The following is a 22,378-nucleotide window of genomic DNA, read 5'->3' as shown; positions in this document are numbered from 1 at the left end:
AAGAACTTAAAATATAAACCATTAAATTTGTTTAAATTATTCAAACAGCAAAACATTAACGTATAAACAGTGGGTCCCTTGCACGTGTCGGGTAAAATTTAACTATTTATGATTACTAACACGTTTTGAGATAAAACATGCAAATATAAAATTAGTCCATACAAATTCCATCTGGAAAGTAATTAAATTAATTATTGACGTTGTTGTAGGTGACCTGGCGTGAAAACACTCTTCTGTTGGCGGTATGTCACAGCTTCGTAGATACATAAGTTATAATTAGGTAAACCATCCACCCAATATATAATATAGGACTCACCATTAGACCCAATACAGACACACAACCATAAAAAAGAGGACCTAGACTACCCTTTCAGGGTACAAGACAAATATTCAAGAGAAACCCCGAGGACGCTTTCACGAGCTTCTTGTCTTAATTGAAGAAGAAGCACAGGATAGGAGACTATCACCTGGCCGTATAGTTCCTGGAAGCTTAGGCCGTAAAACCAATCAAGAAAGAAAAAAGAGGTAAACCATATTGTTCTTCTATCTGCTTTTTATACGTTTTATTATTTATCTGTAAATTCTTCCGAATATACCTTGTTGGCTATTATATTTTAATATTCTATTTAAATTGTGTTTTTGTCAAGTGTTTTCCATTTTCCATTTGAATCATGACCAAACTTGATTATAATAAAGCCCATTCTGACAATTTATCGAAAGACGATTCGATGGTGATCGCCGACTTCAAATTTTCTTTTCAATAACACTTCCAGAGTTGCGTTAACTGAAAAATGCACAAAATTTTAAACAATTTACTGCAAATAGAAAAAAATAACCGCTTTGAAAATCAGCTAGCATCAAGGTAAAAACCATAATCAGTGTCTACAGGATGAGTCAACGATAGAGTAAAGTCCATTATCTCATTTGTTTCGCCGTTTAGAAAAAAAATGTTAAATATAAAAGTTATAGGGAAGGTTAAGATACCCATTTTAAAATTATTATAGAGTAAACAACATGCTTCAAAAAAGTATGGCTGATAAAACATATGTTTTTTAAATACAACACCTAATTTTTTGTTTTATTTAGAGATTCTGCGTGAAATTCCATAACTTTTTTATATATAATGTTATCTACCAAAAGTTAATAGTTTTTGTAATATTTAAATTTGTTTAAAGAAATGTTAAGTTGCAGTGTGGTAAAATTGTTAGTGGTGCTATTGTTTCTGAAGTTGGAGTACCAAAATTTGGGAGGAGAGATTTATAGAGACAGAAACAAATATATGGCGTAAATATATTTTAGTTAAATCCTACAGGGTGTTTAGAATATATTTATGAATTTCAACTAGTTAAAATTAAAAATCTAAAATTTTTTAAATGGTACACCCTATATATTATCATTTTTTCTGATAGATTTTACAAAACTCTTCAACTTTTATTACCTATTTTCAATAAATTGGGATTTATTCCAATTTTTCCTATTTTTACCCATATTTTTAATACAATTAGGCTATATAATAGTTGCCATGACAAAACAAAAATATTTATTACTTATCTTTAACAAGTAGTTTAATAATTAGTTACAATTGCTATTATTATCGTTAAAATTAATTAATTTTACTCAAATAAATTAAAATCGCAGTCGTGAATTTCTTGGTGTATTTCTATATTATCACAGAGAACATTCTCTGTGATATTATGAAAGATGAGACTTGGATTTTCCGTTGGGCGAATGGCCACAGATTAGGGTAATACTAGATTATCTAATTGTTGACGACTACTGATTTTACTACGGAATTTTCTTCGACATACAGTAATTAGTAATTCTTTTTCTCGTAATAATTCTGGTTTATAATGCATTTCGTAAAGCCAATATTACTAGTGCAGCGAAACCGTCCCATTACACACATTTCACACATATATATATATATATATATATATATATATATATATATATATATATATATATATATATATATATATATATATATATATATATATATATATATATATATATAACTCATATATACTCACTATATATATATATATATATATATATATATATATATATATATATATATATATATATATATATATATATATATATATATATATATAATATGGAAAAGTTTTCTGGATAATCTACATCTATTCTTATAGTACTTAACAAAGTACTATATAATATATAGTACTGCACCAAAAAATATGTTTTTTCTTGGCTTGTTCGTGTATATCACTCACATTGACTAATTCGTTTTCAAGAAGATCTGTAACTTACCTACCTTTACCATTTATACTTATAACAATACATCAAACTAATATTCAAATTTTTAGTTGATAATTATCACTTTTTGTCATGGTAACTATGATGTTAAAGCCTAATTGTATTAAAAATATGGGTAAAAAATAGAAAAAATGGAATAATTCACAAACTATTAAAAATAGATATACAGTGTGTCAATTTTAAAACTTCCCACCTTTAATATCTTTCTTGCAGTTAAAAATATGAAAAATCGGAAAGACACGTCAATTTTATTAGTAAGGGGGACACTTTAAATGTATATTTTTGGCCTTTTTCTTCCAACCCCTTAAGAGGGGTAGATGTTACCATTACAATCTTAAATGGGAATGGGGGTCAAGTGGCACATCGTTTTAAAGGACATTTCATTCTCTTTTCAGTGGTATCCTACTTTGTTGCTTTTTGTCCAGAGATTGCCGAATAATCGCGTTTCAAAGTTGCAGGAACAATTAAACATGCCTGCATTGAGATTTTGGTTTTCAGGCTAGTGTTTACACAAAAATTATTGCAGTGGATCTCCTTGTAGTACAAATGATTAGAAGATTAGGTGGCAACATGGACGTAGCCATTACATTTTTCTAGGGGGTCGAAATTCGAAATACTAATAAACAGAAAACATCATAAACATTAAAGTTTCCTTTCTCAAATTCGAATGAGTGGCAACCTCTAATCAGTTTTACAGGAGGATTTGTTAACATTCCAGCAGGACGGTCCTCCAGCTCATTATTTTCTTCCGGTCCGACAGTGGTTAAACGAGATATTTCCGGGTACATGGATTGGCAGAAGGGGACCAATTGAATGGCTTTCAAGATCACTTAGACTTTTGTTTTTTGGGGGGACACTTAAATTCATTGTTTATAAAACCCAATCTACTGATATTGATGATCTTAAAAGGCGAATTACCGCAGAATGCCAGTCATTTCCCGGTGTTTTCCGAAATGTTAGGGAGGTGTTTGAAAACAGACTTTATTACTGTTTACAGAAAAACGGACATTTTGTACAACTAGGCGACAACAAGATAGGGCGTAAGTGGTGTAACCTAATCTTCTAATCATTTGTACTACAAGGAGATCCATTGAAATAACTTTTGTGTAAACATTATCCTGAAAACCAAAATCTCAATGCAGGTACGTTTAATTGTTTCTGCAACTTTGAAACACGATTATTCGGAAACCTCTGGATAAAAAGCAATAAAGTAGGATAGGGTAGGACACCACTGTAAAGATAATTAAACGCCCTTTCAAACGATGTGCCACTAGACCCCCATTCCCATTTAAGATTGTAAAGGTGACATCTACCCCTCCTAAGGGGTTGAAAGAAAAAGGTTAAAAATATTCATCTAAAGTGTCCCCCTTACAAATAAAATTGACCAATTCCAATTTTTCATATGTTTAACTGCAAGAAAGGTATTAAAGGTGGGAAGTTTTAAAATTGACACACTGTATATCATACTTAATAAAAGTTGAAGAGTTTTGTAAAATCTATTAGAAGAAACGAAAATATATAGGGTGTCACATTTAAAAAATTTGAAATTTCTTAATTTTAAATAGTTGAAATTCATAAATATATTTTGTACATCCTAAAGCATTTAACTAAAATATCTTTACATACGTCTTTTTCTATATCTCTATAAAATTCTGCTATCAAATTTTAGTTGCCCAACTTCAGAAACAATGATATCACTAACAGTTCTTTACCATACTGCAGTCTAAAATTTGTTTAAACAAATTTAAATTACAAAAACTATTAATATTATGTATATGTATAACATTATATATAAAAAAGTTGGAATTTTACTCAGAATATAAAAATAAAATAAAAAATAAGGTGTTGCATTTAAAAAAAACAATATGTTATATTCGAGACACTTTTTTGAAGCACCGTATACTCTATAATAATTTTAAAATGTGTATCTTACCCGTCCCTATAACTTTTGAATTTAATATTTTTTGTAAACCTCGAAACAAATGAGATAATGGACTTTATCGTTGACTCACCCTGTACATTATAAGCTTAACATTCCTACCTAAAAATATGTTAGTAATCATAAATATTAAAATTTTGCAAACACGTGCAAAGTCCCATTATCTAAATAAAATACCAATAAATATTAATATTAAATATATAATATATTTAGAATTACCATCTTAGAATTATTTGCCCTCCCCCTTCTCAAGAAAACCACTAATAAATACTTACTGGGGTCCTTTACGGCCGTTATTACCAGCTTGAAGCCGTTGGAATCCGTGCCCCAACTGTCGGTGACGTATTTGAGGGTGACATAATTGGTTCGAGTAAACATAGCGCCTAAAGTCTGTTTCTGTGTTCTTGCAAGACAAATCAAACTGAAACAGAAATAGATAACAATAGATATTAGTATATGAATGAATTCCCAGCAAGATCTATTTGTTTGGGGTATTATATTACGTTAAAAATTATAATTAAGTTTGGTTTTTTGTGTACTGTGAGTTTTGATCGATGTACTAGAAACTAGTGATGGGAATACCGGTTCCACGTGAGTCGCATTACAATAGCGACCGTTCCAGAAAAATACCGGGACAAAATACCGCGATTTTGTAAGTGAGGTTCCGACTTCCAAAGTGTTGCGGTCTTCGCTAAAAATATATCTAACTTATCTATATTTGTAGATTAATGTAACTTTATCCGCCACTCATTTTCCAAATATCGAGTTTATAATTGTGTATAGCCAATCTATCTCATTTTAGAGAAAACGATGACATTCCTTGTTATTTTTTTTTTTTCTTATCAATTTTCGTTTAAATAAAATGAACGCCTCATATTTATGTGTATTGCAATATAATATATTTAATGTTAAAATCGAGAACAAAGTCCAAACCACTGTCAAAAAAAAATATTTATTGGTCTAACCTAACCTTAAAAATCGATATAAACAATAAAACTTATATAAATGTATAAAAGCAAATAAAATATTTTTATTTTATTTTGTTTGCTTTTGCGTTTCACCTTTCAAACAACACTATTTTATACCATGCCACTACATACCAAAAATCGCTATTTCGAAAGTAACGTAGCGACGGGAGCACCAACGCCAATAGTAACAGACCAAATAGCGACAGGCAAAAACCGAAACCCTAGAAACGCTCCAGCGACTGCTGGAACGAAGTACGTGGCAGCCGAGGTCGAGCGTCGATAATCAGTTACAGCAGTTACTTCTATTCGCGACAGGGAACTAAAACTCTAGAGCGCGACGGCTGGAGCGAAGTAGGTCGCCGCCGAGGTCGAGCGTCAATGCCCAGTTACAGCAGTTCCTTCTGTTCGTGACAGGGGATTACAACTCTAGGAGCGCGACAGCTGGAGCGAACAGCGAACACGTCCCGACCGAGATCGCGCGGCGCTACGAACATACCAGTTCCAGATACTACTGTTGGCGACCGACGAAATCGCGACGGCTGGAGCTAAACACGTCGCTAGGCGGTTACTACGGTTCGAGCTAATTTCAAGTGCGATTATAAATAATTTTATTTGCAAATTATAAATAATTTATAATTTTGTCGTCATTATGATCGTCGGTCTTCAGTAACAGGTTCCTGATTCGTTGTGGAGCGCGACACGACGTTACGAAAATACCGAAATACCGTACGAAAGAAAATACGAAAGACCGTACGGCAAAGATAAGCAGATACTTTGTTTAAATTGTTGTGCTATGAGAAACTTATTTACTTATTAGTCTAATTTTATAAAAAGATTCCAAAGTGTGCACCAATTTATAAAATGAACAAAAAAAGAAAAAAAGTTTTTTGAACCGTTAATTAGAAATATCGCGACTTATAATATTGTGTGTAAATTTTAAAATTATCATAGGCTTCTGTCAAACTTAAGAAACAAAAAACTTAAAGGAAAACAAAAGGAAATATTTAAAAAATTAAACATTCTACAGTAGAGGTGGGTAAAGATTGAACTGGGAAATTGGGTGGGAAAAATTGATTTTGTCGTTCATTGATGTCTCCCTGTTATGTGCTGTATTTAACCGCCGTTTACCTACCACTTCCCTAATGTCGTCCACCCAACGTTTCTGTGGACCTCCCACACTTCTTTTAGTTTGTCTAGGCCCCCACACTGTTTGGGCGCATAGAATAACAGTGTGGAGGCCTAGATTCAATAGAATAATTAGAAGTAATTTTCTAATTAAATATCATTTAAAAAGCACTTAGACCGTGCACACATGGGTCGTCTCAACCTCGAAGCGGAAGCGTCTCGAACTCTATTTCCTACGTAAATAATAGTAGATCCACGAACGGGTCGTTTGGCGGTCGACGCGGAGTCGATGTGGTTGGTATTATTATTTACATATTTACATACGAAGGTAGAGTGGAGGGAGATTCGGTTGGAGTTTGAGATGCTTCCGCTTCGAAATCCAGACGACCGGTGTGCGGACGCTTGTAATCTCTGCTAACTGTAATATCTACACTGTAAATTTTTTGCTGCTATGTTAACGGACCCTTTTTCAATGCGTCTGATTTTTGTTTATTTTCTTACTTCGGTTATAAAAATGTTGCAATTAGTTTAAAATATATTTAAAAAAAATTGTGTGCACTATGAGCGCATATTTGAAGTTAAACTTCTTACTAATAGCTATTAAATTGAAGGTTTTGAAGGACATGTTCGGAAAAGTTTAGTTTGAAATATTGAAAAAGTCATAAATTAAAAAAATATTTTTTTACGCGTAAAAAATTGTTTTTTGCGTGTAACAAATAATTTTTTACGAGTAACAAATAGTTTTTTGCACGTAATAATTTGACTCGCCTTCATGAAATTTGTATTAAAATAAAATTTTGATAAAAACACATTTTGATAAACTCGTGGACTGCTCACAAATTTACGTTGCGTCACTACGTATTTCTAAGCCGTAGGGCTGTCCTTACCACTTTTTCGATCGTTACCACTAGCTCGTGTGTCACGGCCTTGAATTTTTACTATCAGCACGCGTGAAGAAGTTTCACTTCAAAAAATTTATTAAGTTTTTTTTAATGATTAATATGAATTTGCCACCAAATATACACACTACATTATACCGTATGATCGAATAAAAACGGAGTCCGGTTGGCTGGGAAATGACGATCGATGATATTTTCCATATAAATTTACATATAAAATGACAGCGATCTTCATTTCATAGCCATCGTTGACGCCGTTTTTTCTCGATCATACGGTATTATTGATATAATTATTTTATTAATTAATCATTTTATATGCATAGCACTTAATACAGATTTAAACAATTCTCACCCGTATAGAAAATTAATTTAACCGATATCAAATGAAAAAATTACACTTTAACTCATAAATCTATCAAAAATAGAGAAGTTGCGGTGGGAGGAAACATTAAACATGACAAACGTTTAAAGTTTACTATAGTTCCGCTCTGTTCGGTAATATATCGTTAATTTTGCACTTGGCTACAGTTGGTTGTTTAATTTTCCTCTGCTACAAACATTAAATATGATAAAGTTTTAAAGTTTTTTAGTTTTGCGGAGATCGTAGTAGTAATTTCCTGGGGTTATTTAAGCGTTATTAAATTAAAAATTAATTCTACCACTCGGCATGCATAAGTTAATTAAATTTTGCAATTTTCGAGGGTAAATTAGTTTTCAAAATGCAGAATTTTTAATTAGTATTAATTAGATTGATATATATACTTTTGCGTTTAAAATGCATTTCAATTAATCAAGACCTTTTTAATTAAAATAATAATTTAACATAATTGGTTAATAATAAAAAACCGGAGTAATAATTGTTTTAACATGGATTCTTAAAACCCGACATTATATAACAAGATAATCTCTAAGTAGGTACGTAGATTTTAAAGCAAATGTGTTCGTAAGCCGATAAACATAGTACGAATAAACTGTGGGTATATTGTGTTTTCACAATTTTTTTGGGTATGATGAACATTTATTTATATGGAATTGATCTTTTGTTTTTATTATATCAATTTTTAAAAATATAAGAATTTAAGAAATTCTTATGATATAGTTTTAGATACTTTCATATTTAATATCATAAAATACCGAATTTTAATATTAAAATGGTCTATTTCGTTCAAATTTCCAAAAGTTTTCTTTATGTTATAGTTATTCTGAAAATGGGCAACTAATAATACTACTAATTAAGACGTGTTTCCAATTCTGTCTCTTTCTGTATAGATTAAAACAAAATAGTTCTTTTGATCAGAAGAAATACTGGTGCCAATAACATTCACCTTTGCATTTTAAATTAAAATTTGTCTATCAGCAAGATTTACAGTAACTTGAATGTTCTCAGTTTATTATATTATTAGATATTTTAGATTAATTTGAGTTTTATTTGATCTAATTAAGTTATTTTTTTATGAAATACTATTTTCATTAGTGATTTAAAATAGTGATGTGATCACGACTTCCAATCTATTCCATGACTTTAGTGAAAGCAGGCTCTCGTGATAACTTATATCGTGATTTCTAATATCAGTGATTTAAAAGCGTGATATGATAACGACTTTCGGTTTGTCCGATGGCTACTGTAGGATAGTGATGGGCATTACGATTCTTTTTACTGAATCGAATCACACGATTCGATTTCTCATATTGAATCTACTCCTACGATTCGTTCATTTGAACGAACTACATGCACAATTTACGTTTCATAAAAACAAGAATCGTAACTGGCACTATCGGCGATAATTTGGTCTGACAATTATTGAAGGGACCAGAAAAAGAAATATATAGTTCTTTCATTTGTTTTACAACACTTTGTGGCACTGGCGGGCGTAATTGGATTGATTATTTTACAAATAATATTAAATTATCAATCCAATTCATATACAGGGTGTCCCACAATTAGTGCGACAAACTGAAAGGGGTTGTAGAGGGCATCAAAACAAGTCATTTGAGTATAGGAACCCATGTCCGGAAATGTGCCGTTTTGGCAGGAGGTAGAGTGAAACGTAAATTTCAAGTTGCATTATTCATTCAAAACATTTACAAAAACTGCTCAAAGTGCCGTCCATTCTGTTGAAGACACAAATGCACACGCCAGTTCGCTGTTGATAGTAGGGCGTGCAGTCCGTGTTGGTACCTTAGTGCACGTCCAGTCAAGTTCCTTCCGTTCATTTTAATAATACCGGACATGGGTTCCTATACTCAAATGACTTGTTTTGATGCCCTCTACAACCCCTTTCAGTTTGTCGCACTAATTGTGGGACACCCTATATACCATTTATTAAAGACTTCTTAATACCACTTTAATATTTTACCATGTTTTAATTCCGATTTAATAATCATATAATAAATAATATATAATATCCTATGATCAAAAAAATGGCGTCCAGTTGGCTTGGAAATGAACATCGATGACATTCCCCATATAATTTTAAAATGACAGCGATCTTCATTTCATAGCCATCTGATGCCATTTTTTTTATCATGTTGAGCAGAGGCCAATAATATTTATATGAAGTTGCATAAAAACACGATTTCGTCTTTTAGTCCCACATTTAATTTTAACAAAAATATTAACGTAAACATTTTTCTTGTAAATAACTTTTCTTATCGTTTGGGTTTTATACCCATGATGTTTGTTTAGGGCTTTTTGCTCAAGTCTAAATATTGATGCCCGACTCTCTATGCCTATATCACCACCGCGCCCAATAATCGCATTGTGATCCGATTCAATTCTTACAACTCTTTTTACGGCTCATCGTTCAAATTTTATAGACCCGTGTCGGCCACGATTCAATTGAACAAACCGGATTGTAAGCAATGAATCAATTCTCACGACTCTTTGAACGAACAAGTCGTAGAAACGAACGATCGCATTGTGATTCGATTCGGTTCTCACGATGCTTTTTTACAACTCGTTAGCTCAAATTTTATGGATGCTGGGTAGATAACCAGACAATTCGGTATGTAGCAGTATAATTCAAATTGTGATCGTATATCTACATTAATATTATTAACAATGTATTATCGCCCACTCACCTTGTAAGTGCCTACAGCATGGGCACCATCGTATATAAAAAAGATGATCATTACAGTCGAGTTGCAAGCCGTCGAAACGCAACATAAACCTTTGCAGTATCGAATGCGTTTGAAAGGTGATGACGCAATCCAAGTTTCGTTCGTTTTGACTCCACAACACAGCTCCGTCGATTTTTCTATAAAGCTGTTGCAAAAAGTGGTTCTTGCACAGCGTTTGCATTGAATCTGTAACAATAGAATATCTAGTTAGAGTACCAATAATTAAATAAAACAAATATATTTCATATCAATTAAGCTTTTAGTTACGTAATCAAGACCGCGATTTTTAAATTCATTGTTGCCAACCATGATCATATTCGGCGCCGGGCTGATTAACTGGAATTTAAATTTCGCGCAGGGCATTCAAAATCTCAAGTTTCCACATTTATTTATTTATTTATTGACATTGTTATTCGTTTTGACACTTTAGTTTTGTATAACGAGTTTCTGGTTTAAATAAATAGTGTTGTGATACTTTAACCTTAAAAATGTTTACTAGCAGACATTACTGTCGAATATTGTTCTTTTTAGAACCTCTTTTAGTGCGAAGTGGACAAGATAGCTTAATAGCCGTAAAAAAACTCATCGCAACTTTATTAGAATATTTTGAACGGGAAAGCGGTAGTAATGGTCCTTTATGTTCCTTAAGTGCTGTTAAAAAGATGAGTTTTGTTTATGTAAACATTAACTGTTTATATATTTATAATTAGAAGGGAAGAAGACCAAGAGGCCGCTCGCCCTCCCGATGGATAGACCAGCTATCAAAAATCACCCACAAACCACTGCACACGCTTGTACATAAAGCACAAGACAGGGAATTATGGAGACAAACCTCACACATCACCTGACCACTACATTCCTTTTGTAGGAATAAAGACAGAGAGAGAGAGAGAGAGAGATATTTATAATTAATTCATTTTTGTTTCCTAGAATATTTTGATTAAAAGAAAATATGTAGACATGACCAACGCCGTGCCGGTCAAGTTTAATCACGTGACTAAAAGTTTATTTGATATGAACTGTAACTAATTAATTACTAATTAACAATATTTGAAAATTACAAAATAAAGTGTACCCATAAATTGGAATGTTTGAAAAATCCCTTTTTGAAATTTGTCTTCCCCATAAGAAGTTCTATTAAAAGTATTTTTCATTAAAACCTTTATTTCATATATGACAAAAGTTTAAAGAAATACAGTTTTAAATTAAAAAACATAATGGAAATATGTATTTTTAATGAGATTTGGGCTATCTAAAATAACACTTAAAATATATTTTTTTCCTGCTGCAACAACTAACTTAAAACTAAAAGAATTTCGAACTTCCATTGTCTTTATTTTTGATTAACACAACGTTTCGGTCAGAAGGATCACTGACCGTTATCAAGTGTAAACTAATCTAATTCTTAAAACTAGTGAGCTGTTATACATTCACCTTTAAAAAAGTTGGGAAGCAGTTAAGCATGAGGTTGTCCATTTAGAATGTCTGCATTGGTGTCTTATCAGTGGTTGTTATATCGTAGATATTTATGTACTAGAATTGGTAAAAACGTTGTTATTGTTAGCAATAAAAACAGCTTCTTTAAATTTAAGCTTTTTCCAATAAGGTTCCCAGTGGACAACCCGAGCTTCTGACTCTATATTGTGCAGTTTTGACCAAACATGGTCCGCAATACCTGACTTCATTGTTTCACCTTTTTATATATGTTTTTTGTGCTCGCTAAGTCGTACATTTAGAGGACGTTTAATCTCTCCAATAAACGACTCACTGCATTCACAAAATGCCTGGTAGATACCTGGTAGATGCCATTTCTCTTGTTTCAATATTTCCGGTCTTGTTTTCAAGGGTGGATTTACAGGTGAATGCCTAGTTAATAGCCTAGTTTATAAATAGAATAAAAAGACAATGAAAGACCGAAATTCTTTTAGTTTCGATACTGAATCATTGTCTACCATATTCAAAGTAGCAACTAACTTGTTAAAAACATCAACAGAAAATATTTAAGTGGTTTACTTACAAAACCTTTCGTAATATTGTTTTTTTACTAATAAAATAGAATTTTTTTATGGTTCCTGCGGTATGCCGGTAATTATAATATGAAAATAAACCATATAGTATATATTATTAATAATAAAAATATTTGTATAGAAAATATTGACTTAAATGATTTTTCACATTAATTGATGATGACTGATTGATGATCGAAATAAACAGCCAACTCGAAATTGCATGTCGGGGCCTAGCCTAAATCCATCTAAAATTAACTTATTTAATCACAAACAATTGACTTTATTTTAAATGCTAAATCTATAAATAAACATAATCGCCTTAAAATATCTATAAGCAATAAATCATCTTTTTTAGTTTGATTGACTTACTGTATTCTAAAAAAACCGTTCCGTATAATTTGTCAAAACTTGGCAAAAAATATCAATAGGGACGACAAAATGTTCCAACGAATAACCTTCAGAGTTCGATACAAATGGCAAGTTTCCATTCATTTGCCATGATTGGATAATATCGTTATAGCTTAGCATTACACAATAAGGTATTAAACCATTTTCAGGTTACGAAAAAAATTATAATCATTTACAAAAAAACTTTTTTAAAGAATAATTTTATAGGTAAATTTACATAATATAAAATATTCACTCACTCGATTAGTTATTTATAAAATAATGGTTCGTTATATATTTATTATTGATCAACGTACAATCCAAATATAATAAAATATTTATTTCTGCGTGCCAGTGTACCACTTAAATTTAGATTAATGTATGTATTTTCATAATTCATAACTTATTAGATTATGATTGACCGTTTCTTATTGATTGTTCCAAAAAATAAAATATCAAAAAAAATAGCAAAAACACTTGACAACGATATGACTTGGCAAAGATATTGAGAAAACCAGTTTTGTTAAAAATGATTAGAATTAAACGGAAAACCTGAGTAATTTAGCATCCCGCAAATCAGGAAAGAGAGAAGGACCTCAAACGATCAACCGAAATCGCATAATACATGAGAACGGCCTTTAAAAAAAATATTATAAAAATAAATTACCAGGGCACAAAAGTTAGGCCGTTGCCACTGAAGAGTTATTTCAAAATAACCGGTTTTCAAAATAATCTTAATTGATTTTTTAAGCGACAGATACCACTAAAAATGTAGTTGTCTAAGAACCTTTAATACAAACTCAGCTCAACACTCGATATTAAAAGTATACATGAAGGAAGTACAGATAGAGATTAATAGTCACATTAAAAACCAATTATGCTATTTAAAATAAAAATAATTAAAAATGTTATATTGTAAAAATATCAGATTCATAAACGACTTCATTGAATTCATAATGATTAGATCATGATTGACCGTTCCTTATTAATTATTCAAAAATGTGATTAGTCAAAGGTTTAAACTTTGACACATCATGGACACATCAGTCATTACACCGTGCTGGCAACTGTTACTTTTGGGTCGGCATTTACATGTGTGGAAGTAAATCGGATAGGGATCTTATTAAGTCGGAGTGAGGGAAATGCGACGGTCTGCTGTTGCGGCGTTGCCGGTACGCCTTTCCCTATCGAGTAAAGTAAAATCACGATCGCATAAACCGCTTATTTTTAAAAGATTTTTCAAGAGATAACTAGATAAAATTATTAGACATATTTCTGAGCATCTGAAACGGAGTTATAAGGATATCGTTAGGGTGTCATTTTTTTATAACGAAAAAACGTCAGTAATCGCGATAATTTAAAAACTCAACTTTTTAACACATAACAGGCCATAACTCAAGAACCACTTTAGATATTGAAACTTTTTTTATTTTTCAAGATCGGATATTTTAAAATATGTTTAAATAAGAAAAATTCGATAAGGTTGTTTTTTCCATTCAAAAATTATAAACAATCCATCTATTTACTTTTAGAGTATAGCAATTTTCAGCAATCGTGTAATTTTTTTATTGATAAAGATTTTCACATACTGTCTATAAAGAAAATACAGCAAAAATATTAACAAAGTTCTTGAAAAAACGACAATCTATTATTTCTAATAGATTTAGAGTTAATAGCGCGACCACTATCGAACACCCACTCAATTCCAGCTAAAAATGCAATATCAGCAAATGTCAACATACCTTAAGTTGTGAACCTACAATAATTGAATACAATTTGCTGTGTTGTCTACACTACTATGTTATAGTACCTACGATTAGTGTCCCCGACATGTATTTTTGTAACTTCAAACTTGTTCAAATTAGACAAAAGCCTTTGACAAACATATAACTTGACAACTGACAATATGTTGGAATTTCTGGTTTTACATTTTTCCCTGTTCAGTTTTAATTTAAGAATAGATGCAGTATTACCTAAATTAGTTAAAAATGGCTTGCCAAAATTGTTCAAATTTGGAATGTTTTCAGCATACCTAGACCTTCAAAAACCATATTTACAACTTCACTGAAAAATCAATAGGAGAGTGAGTCAATATTTATATATGTTTTCTAATGCCGATGGTATATAATCATATGAAAACTGTGAAATTTGATCCGTATTCCTAATATTTTATAGTTGTAAAAACTCTCGCATAATATTCATTTTAACCGAGATTTTAACTTATAGAATTAAAATAAAAGTCATAATAATAGCAAAAACACTTGAGTCAAAGATATTGAGAAAACCAGTTTTGTAAAAAATGAGTAGGATTAAACGGAAATCCTGGGCAATTCAGCATCCCGCAAAATAGGAAAGGGAGAAGGACCGCAGCCGATAACTCGAAATCGTATATTACACGAGAGCAACCCTTAAATCAAATCAATTACCGGGGCACAATGGCAGGCCACCGTAACCGAAAACTACGTTCGAAATGGCGGTATCGCCGCCGCCGCGCCGGTGCGGAGGTCGAGGGGCGGATGTGAGATCGAGCACCGGAAACGACGTTCGCGTTTACAAAAATGGGATAGAGGCGGCCGGCGGCCGACGTAGATGGAAGTTAAATTGGTCAATTTTTTACCTGGGCGTCTATGAATCGTAGCACTTTTATTCTTACCGTACAAATAACAAACGTATTAAACTTTGTTCAGCGATCGTTACGTCGTATTCTTTTTTAACAGATGAAAGAGATTATGGTGGTTATTACGGCACACAGAGGTCATTATTGCAGAATTAGGTGGTAATAAATACATGTTCAAAAAATACATGTTTTGAAAAGTTGAAACGTCTATTTTTTGAATGATAGCCGGTAAGTGATGTAGATTATATAAGTAAAATAAATTAATCGTACTTTAATACAGGGTGTTTGTTTAAATAAGTCATGGGAGTTCGTATTGGTGGACTAAATGACATGCTAGTAAATGACACGTCTAGGACTAAATGACATGCTAGTAATCAGGAGATGATTCTTAGACCCATGTTAAGAACCAAATGTGATTACGTCATATATTGTCGTACTCTTTTTTAACAGATGAAAAAGATTATGGTGGTTATCACGGCACACAGAGGTCAGTATTGCAGAATTAGGTGGTAATAAATACATGTTCAAAAAATACATGTTTTGGAAAGTTGAAACGTCTATTTTTTGAATGATAGCCGGTAAGTGATGTAGATTACATAAGTAAAATAAATTAATCGTATTTTAATACAGGGTGTTTGTTTAAATAAGTCATGATGTTCCTAAATGACATGCTAGTATTCAGGAGATGATTCTTAAGGTACATTCAGGCTGAGAACGTCGAGCGTCGCGTCGCGTTTGCGTCGCGCCTGCCCCATTGAACTCGAACCCCGACGCTCAGCGGACGCTAGCGCAACGCCAAACGCAACGCTGTCTGCCTGAACGGTCTAATTTAAGTTAAATAAATTGATTCCATTTCGACACGCGGACGCGATGCAAACGCGACGCGACGCTCGACGCTCTCAGCCTGAATGTACCTTTAGACCCATGTTAAGAACAAAAACCTCATATGAAAATATGTCTTAACCGTCATAACTTTTAAGATACAGGATAGTAAAATTTTCCTAAAAAAGTATAAAAATTAAAATAAAAAAATATATATCTTAGGTCGCCCCGGCATTTTACTACATAGATTGTGTTCAAAACATATGTCAAGACACGTGTGTGTTTCTCTTCAAAGGAACTGCCTGTGGACTGTACCGAATAGAAATCAGATAGCAACACAAATAGCACCCTCATTGAATTCATAATTTATTAGATCATGATTATCCGTTCCTTATTATTAATCAAAAATGTGATTTGTCAAAGGTTTTAACTTTCATACATCAGTCATTACTGTGGTATGGAAATTTTGAAATTTGAACCGTATTATCAATATTTTATAGTTGTAACAACTCTTGCGTATTCATTTTAACTTATACATAGATTTAAAATAAAACGTCAAAATAATAGCAAGAACATTTGGCAAAGATATTGAAAAACCAGTTTTGTGAAAAATGACTAGAATTGAACGGAAATCCCGAGCAATTCAGCATCCCGCAAAATAGGAAAGGGAGAAGGGCCGCAGCCGATAACCCGAAATCGTATATTACCCGAGAGCGACCCTTAAATCAAATCAATTACCGCACGGCACAATGGCAGGCCACTGCAACCGAAAACTCCGTCCAAAATGGCGGTTTCGCCGTCGCCGGTCCGGAGGTCGAGGGGCGGATGTGAGATCGAGTACCGGAAACGACGTTCGCGTTTTGAAAAATGGGATTGAGGCACCAGCCGCCGAAGATGGAAGTTAAATTGGTCAATTTTTTACGTGGACGTCTATGAATTGTAGCGCTTTTATTCTTACCGTACAAATAACAAACGTATTAAACTTTGTTCAGCGATTGTTACATCTTATATTGTCGTACTCTTTTTTAACAGATGAAAGAGATTGTAGAGGTCATTACGGCATTTCGTAAATTATTGCAGATTATATAATCTGCATTAATTTATAATATATAAAAATAAATAAAAGAATAAACTAAAAATATCAATTTCATAAGCAATCTCATTGAATTCATAATTTATTAGATCAGGATGGACCGTTCCTTTTTAATTTATCAAAAATGTGATTTGTCAAAGGTTTTAACTTTTATACATCAGTCATTACTGTGGTATGAAAATTTTTGAAATTTGATCCGTATTCTCAATATTTTATAGTTGTAGCAACTCTTGCATATTCATTTTAACTTATAGAATTAAAATTACACGTCAAAATAATAACAAAAACACTTGAGGCAAATATATTAATAAAACCAGTTTTATGCAAAATAACTAGAATTGAACGGAAATCCCGAGCAATTCAGCATCCCGTAAAATAGGAAAGGGAGAAGGGCCGCAGCCGATAACCCGAAATCGTATATTACACGAGAGCGACCCTTAAATCAAATCAATTACCGTAGCACAATGGCGGGCCGCTGCAACCGAAAACTACGTTCAAATTGGCGGTTTCGCCGCCGTCGCCGGTCCGGAGATCAAGGGGCGGATGTGAGATCGAGTACCGGAAACGACGTTCGCGTTTGGAAAAATGAAAATGAGGCGCCGGCCGCCGAAGATGGAAGTTAAATTGGTCAATTTTTACCTGGGCATCTATTAATCGTAGTACTTTTATTCTTACCGTGCAAATAACAAACGCATTAAACTTTCTTCAGCGATCTGTAGTTCAAACCAAACAGTAGTTGTTACCCCACGAAGTTATATGGTATAGAAAATATTAAAACAGAAATATTTCAAATCAATATTTTACATTACTGTTAGTTCTTCTATAGATATATTCTTCCAGATCTATTGATTCAGTCTTTCTTCTGTTCATATCACTTTTATGCAATATTAATATCCAATTTTAAATTATTTTTTGCAATAAAACCTACCTGTTTGATATTAAATACACTTTATATATAATAATTTAAAAGCATTCGTTTATATAAAATTAATTGCCTTATTACCACAATCCAATAATTGGTTTATTGAATAGTAATTTTAATCAATTTTCGATAATTCATAAATAAATATTAATTAAGAGCTGAAAATATTTCTGTATAGAATATAACATATTAAATTCCATATATAGCAGTATTATAAAAATGAATTAGGGTATTATTAGCATTATGATGTTCAATTACACAGGAAATATTTAATTTTGAATTATAATAAACTAATATCTACTTTTATCCATTTATTTTTCGAAACTATTGCCAGGTATCTGGCTTAGTTTTAAAGATAGATAGATATCACAAAAAAAGGTTATAAAAATTTGTTGATGACATCAGCAGTTTCCTAAAAAATTATGGCAAAAACCGCATCCCTGCAAAAGTGTAAAAAAATTGACATTATGTGATACTTTACAGTGCAGGTACTGGTACTGGTATTAATTTAGTGTATCAACTATGTATAGCCGCCCATAAGTATGTTAATAAAAAGTTGGTAGGCAGTTATTTTAGTTTCAAACTAAAGGAATTTTTCCAATTTTTTTTATCTCAAAAACTACAATTTGGACTGATTTTGGTGTTATTACTAATTTTGTTGCAAATATTATTCCTAATCTTAAATTGAAAACCGCATTTCGCTAGCTACTGTAATTTTGGAGTTATGATTTTTTAAAATTTTTATCCCGCTCCCATACCCCCTTACCAACCCCCCACCCACACCAAAAACTAATAGCCAGATTCTCGGGTGCCACAGTATTTTTGTGCCAAATTTGGTTAAAATCGGTTTAGCGGTTTTTGAGTTATCATGTTAGACACGGACAGACGGACAGACAGACAGACACCATGAAAACATTTGACACATGACATTTTTTTAGGTCATTTATCCGATCTTAATAGCCTACCATACTTGTTGGTATGGTCGGCTAATAAAGATTAAAGTTTGGAAAATACAAGTATTTATGTCACAAAACCAACTAATAATGGCGATCTTCAAATATTTTATTTTTTAATAACCATTCTCTAACCCAGTATGAGTTTATAAAGGAGTTTATAATAAATTTAAAACCTCTAGCGACGGGAAGGAGACTCATACGTCACAATTTTTTGGAATTATTTATTACAAAAAATAATTTTTCTTAGGTAATGGGGCAACATGTTTCGGATTAATTATATTCCATCCCCAGGTCCAAAGCTAAAATAATCACAAAACACAGTCAAAATAGGTAAATATTTTCGAGAAAAGTCATACGAAACAATGTCAAGTGATAAAATACAGTTACAAACACAAATTTAAAAATCATTACAAACATTTGATCATAAAAATGCTATAGTACGTCAAGTTGAGAATTAAAATTACTAAATTACAAATACAAATGACAGCAATTATTGTCAATTTATACTTTATCCAATAACAAGAAGAGTAATTAAAACATGTTCTGAAGAAAGGGAGGAAATTAGTTTATTTTTTGTTTGTCATTTACTATTATTTCAACCGTATTTAATTTTACTTTTTTATTTTTACTAATTTAATTTTTTTATTTCATTTTTTCTATCGCTAATATAACGATTTTAAATACACTCAGATGCGAAAAACGCAACGCAAACATTTTTTGTCTTGTTGAAAATGTTTTATTTTTTATTTTAGCCCCATTTCCTTGATTTTTTTAGCAAACTCTATATAAATATTAAATATATCAACTTTATTTCATAAACACAGTTTATTATAAACTTTAGTGTTTGACTTATACAGGAATAATCGAAGAGTTGTTTTATACCTTATTTTTAAAACACCCTGTGCAATAATTTCGCGAGCAAATTTTCCTAAAACATTATTTTTCGTTCAGAACCATGTCACCTAAATATTTTGTTTTTTGGCTTGTGTCAACACATGCTTTGCTTAATTTTTAAGAGCAAAATGTCAACTGAGAGCAAACTTGTCACAAACATTTTGCAGTTCTTTCAATTATCGTTACTTTGTGATGTTATTCTTCATAATGACGAGGTGGCTTTGGTGATTATTGTTGTATACGATTGAATATGGTTCTTAGTGTCGAAGATTGTGCAAAAGTAATTGATCTTATTGAAGATGGTCGAAATTATAAATATATTCACTGGGTTCTTTAAAAATGATGTTTTAAGAAAAGTTACTCACGAAATGATTGCACAGGGTGTTTTAATGTTAGGGTAAAATTACACCCTTCAATTAACCCTGTATAATAAGCCAAATACTACAATTTATAAAAAAACTGAGTTTATGAATTACAGCGCTTTCAGATAGAGCGGAGCGTTCGCGCTGTTCGTGTTTTTTTCAAGATAGCCGTCGCGTCCGCGTCGGACGAAATCATACGAACGGAGCATACGCGACCCATGTGAAATTGTTCATATAAACTCATGGTCCTTGATCGAAGTCGTGGACGCTCCGGAAAAATAGGATTAAAAGTAAAAAAATATAACACTTTAAACTTGACGAAAAAAATCTCCATTGCGTTTTTTGCACCTGAGTGTAGTTTATTAAGCTTAGTTATATTTCTTATGATCGGATAATATTTTTTAGGTTATAAAATCTACTGATAATGTTTAAAATACAATTTAGAATGTTGACTTAATTTATTTTATCTACAATATGTCCCCGGATTGTGTAAATACAAAAAACAGGACAAGAGAAAAAACTTTTTTATTATTGACATTTTGAGAAAAATATATTTCTTCATAAAAAAATGTGCTTGCTCTAAAATGGTTAATCCTATTTATAATTTTCCAAATTTCCATACCGTTTTAAAGAAAATAAAAAAAACATGAAAATTTGGTTGAATTTTGTGAAGTTCTAAAAACCAAAGGCTATGGTAATATAATTTCGATTTCGTTCTATGATGGTTATTCATTATTAATTTTGATTAACATCATATTTTTTGCAGTTAAGGTATCACATTTTCTGATAACTCTTATCACATATTTTAGAACAAGCCAAAATTTTTATGAAGCAGCCATTTTTCTCAAAATACCAATAATAAAAAAGTTTTTCCTCTTGTAAAGGCAATCCGGGAACATACTGTATATAAATCTTATAATATTTAACAGATAAACACTATCAGTTTCTAACTTTAATATACTATGATTCATATGTTAAATTATCTAAACTCCCAGACTAATTTTGGTTTGATTAGTAAATTAGCTCTAACTTGTCTTTTGCAGACTGCTCCTAAACAATTTCAAAGTTTGAACGAACACGACATGGCGAATTTCTTGCCCCAACGATCAAAGCGATCGCGGTTTGTTCTGTCTACTGAAATTTTGTCTGTCAAACGAGGACAAATTATTTGTGCGGTTTGTTTGATCCGCATTTAGAACTTGAAGCTGCTAGTTTGCTGGATATTATAAATAACAAAAGTATTTTTTCAGAAAGCAGAACATCGGTCTCTAAAGTGGCTCACCCGTATAATTTTTTTTATTTCTTCAGATAAAGAATCGAGATTTGGTACGTTAGTATATGACATAAATTTGGATTGATTGAAGTATTCAACTCTTTTCGGCCACTTCCTGTTTCACCGGAAATGATTACAACTTTTGATTTTTAAATGGCAACCTCGGTATTTTGTTACTTTATTCTATAGAAAATGACACTCTGAATAGAATGAAGATATAATTTCTGAACTTTTGACATTTTCGAAAATGGTTAATTTGAAATTGCAACATACCAAATTGAAATACCAAGTGTGTGGTACCAAATTATTCGTAAAAAAATGCTTTTACCACATATGCTAATGAGCCACCCTCGTTCCATTTAGGCACCATTTAGGATTTAGGCATCTTTTAACCGGCCAGGACAAGACACTAAAGACATTAGACGATCAAAACTATTTTTCCGAGGCTTCTTCATTAAAAAGTAGTGTTTTTAACACAGGCATGGCACTTTAGATTGAAATTTAAAATACTATTTCGTTTTAAGTAAAAATGTCATAAGTTGACATATATGTTATTCTATTCAGAGTGTCATTTTCTATCGAATAAAGTAGAAAAATACCGAGGGTACCATTTAAAAATCAAAAGTTGTAGGAATTTCCGGTGAAACAGGAAGTGGCCGAAAAGAATTGAATACCGTCAATCAATCCTAATTTATGTCATAGACTAACATAC

The 22,378-nt window shown here is 31.9% G+C and overlaps 1 pseudogene; it reads right to left on the bottom strand.

The window, feature by feature from the left end:
• Nucleotides 1-22,378, bottom strand: part of LOC115879682 — a 107,234-nt pseudogene that overhangs the window by 16,390 nt on the left and 68,466 nt on the right.

This window comes from Sitophilus oryzae, unplaced genomic scaffold (genome assembly GCF_002938485.1).
Source record: "Sitophilus oryzae breed Bouriz unplaced genomic scaffold, Soryzae_2.0 scaffold_1583_pilon_pilon, whole genome shotgun sequence".
In the NCBI taxonomy this organism is placed as follows: Eukaryota; Metazoa; Arthropoda; class Insecta; order Coleoptera; family Curculionidae; genus Sitophilus; species Sitophilus oryzae.
The sequence above is the reverse complement of the archived record's forward strand: the minus strand, read 5'-3'. Positions and strand labels throughout refer to the sequence as shown.